The 2,500-nt window shown below is 37.9% G+C and overlaps 1 protein-coding gene across 1 annotated transcript in view; it reads right to left on the reverse strand.

Moving 5' to 3' along the window:
* Window positions 1-2,444: 2,444 nt before the first annotated feature.
* The window catches only part of LOC138042860 (uncharacterized), a 46,814-nt gene continuing 46,758 nt past the window's right edge, over window positions 2,445-2,500 (reverse strand). The window contains exon 20 of the mRNA XM_068888904.1: window positions 2,445-2,500. This exon is cut by the window's right edge and continues 3,021 nt beyond it. The gene's annotated coding sequence lies outside the window, so the exon portion shown is untranslated.

The raw sequence follows: 2,500 nt of genomic DNA on the forward strand, positions 1-2,500 counted from the left end.
CATATAATAATTTCGCATGTTGAATGTTCTAAGCTCTATTGATGTAGAGACAATAATATTATAATGCGTAAGTAAACAACCTTGAACTTAGCATTTATTACGAAAAATAAATGATCACATATACTGGTAATAAATTATTACTTTCATATGTTTTGCAGCTAAAAGCCTGCGTAATGGTCCTAATGGTGCCAATTTTGTCTGATGCCTACGAATTATGTATGTTTTTATCAAGTTGTAATAATAATAATAACAACAACAACTTAAATATTTAAGTGTCAGTGGATTTTGTGCTAGAGCACTAATTGGGGAAACTAATGAAATTAACTCAAATCAAATCAATTGCACCCAGTAGTCAATTTACTCTGTAACTGTTGTACTTCAAAGCTAAATTTAAGTTAAAATGATTCCAACCTAAATAATTATTGTTTGATTCCGATTAAATTCCTTTGTATTTTAAACCTATTGATGAAAAATAATGATATTGGGGGACAAATCTTGATCAAAATTTAGCTGCATGCAGGATGAAATCATTTTAGGGCCCACAGACGTATTTTTCGCGCTTTGCTAAGGACGTGAAATGTTACTTCCGGTAACTCACGTCATCAAATCGAAAACCCACTCACAAGCAAGAGTCACCACACGAACTGTTGTTTCCATCGAAGGTTTTTCCTCGCCCTTCCTCGCGCTCGTTCTCAGATCAACTGCGAATGCGTAAAAGACATGACTTCCGGTTTGAGAAAAAGCTAAATTTCCGGCGGTCTTTAAATTGAATTTTTTTTTTTTTTACATGGCACGTTTCACCCCCAGATACAGAACATAGCTAAGCATTGATTTTTTTCAAATCATCTTTTTTGAAAAAGTTATGGGTATTTCAGTATCGTTTATGTCTTTAAAAATAGAATTTTTCAAAATAAAAAGAAAACCATGCTTGGCTGGATGAAAAACGAATACAAATTATCAAACCATCGATTAAATACCCAAATTGCGTAGCACGGAGACAAATTTAGAGTTTTCTTTTATTGGTCACGTGACCATGGGCGTGACATGATGACGGCATACTTAGGGTCATTGGCTTACAAAAGTTGGAAACTGAAAAAAAAAAGGCCAAATTCTCTCAAATTACTTAACCATTACATCTTTAGCAACGCACCCCAAAAATACGTCAGTGGGCCCCTAAGTTGCCTGAATTTCACTTATAATATTAATAAGGTGTTGTTTACATATTATTAGAAAATATATATCATTGGACACCTTGTTCGTAGATCTTGGCACTAGCAAAACTGAGAAACCATATCACTCTTTTTGCACCCTTAAGGATAACTGCCTTAAGGCTGTTTCTGAACTTTAGCCCGGACCAGATAGTCCTTCAGGTTCTTTGGTTTCCTAAAAGCCAACATCGGCCAACGTACGGGTGAACAGAAACCTTTGTCGAGAAGAACAACGGGCGTTGGAAAATCTCCGGGAATGTGATGATATTGTTATCAAGGAGGCAGATAAGGGTACAGGATTTGTGATCATGGATAAAGACAGGTATATATCGGAGGGCATGCAGCAGCTCAAGGACCGACAAGTATACTTTCCGGTATCTAAGGATCCAACAGAAGAGATGAGATTGAAAGTAGCCCGCTGCTGTGGCGAAGTTGGTAGAGGATGGTTTTATTGATGCCGACGCAGTAGATTATCTTTCTCCCACTGGTGATGTGAAAGCTGGCAGATTTTACTTACTTCCAAAACTTCACAAAAAGGGTTGCCCAGGCCGCCCTGTCATTTCTGGTTGTGGCACGTCTACTGAAAGCATCTCGCAATTTGTAGACTAGTACTTGAAACCGTTGGTCCCAGGCTAGTGTTAAATCCCATGTGAAGGATACTAATGATCATGATTTGCTTCGAAAGTTAATGCAGATTGGAAGGTTACCGGACGGAGCTATTCTCGTTACTATTGATGGTGTTGGACTGTATTCCCAAATACCCCATGAAGAGGGACTTCAGGCTATTCGCGAAGCCTTGAATAAAAGAATAAGTCCAGACATTCCCACCGAAAGGATTTGACTTGTTCAGTAGGTATGATAGTGTTGATCACCTTGGCTTCCCTACAGAACACAAACTGTTGACACGGCCTTATCTTCCGTGCAATTTTAACTCCATCCCTGAATGATATGCCCTCCAGATATGTGTAGAAAATGTAATACCAGGAAATACGTAAAATATTCTTTTAAAGAAGAGGTCATTTTCTTTACGTCCAAGTTCACCAAGACACAAAGCATAAAGAAGTTCTTTAGTAATATTGTCACTGAAATATCCGTCAAGGCTCGGGACCTAGGGGTTATTCTAAATAATCAACTTCATATTGCCATACATAAGCCATGGACATAAATGCACAGCGAAAAGCGGGTTTATTGGATGCATGCGCAAATACGTTGCCAAAGGAGATCTTAGACTTTCGTAGAAGTTAAAGTATTTATTAAAAATCGCACACAGCACATACATGGTCTTACAGTCA

The sequence above is a fragment of the Montipora capricornis genome, chromosome 3 (assembly GCF_036669925.1).
Source record: "Montipora capricornis isolate CH-2021 chromosome 3, ASM3666992v2, whole genome shotgun sequence".
Classification (NCBI taxonomy): domain Eukaryota; kingdom Metazoa; phylum Cnidaria; class Anthozoa; order Scleractinia; family Acroporidae; genus Montipora; species Montipora capricornis.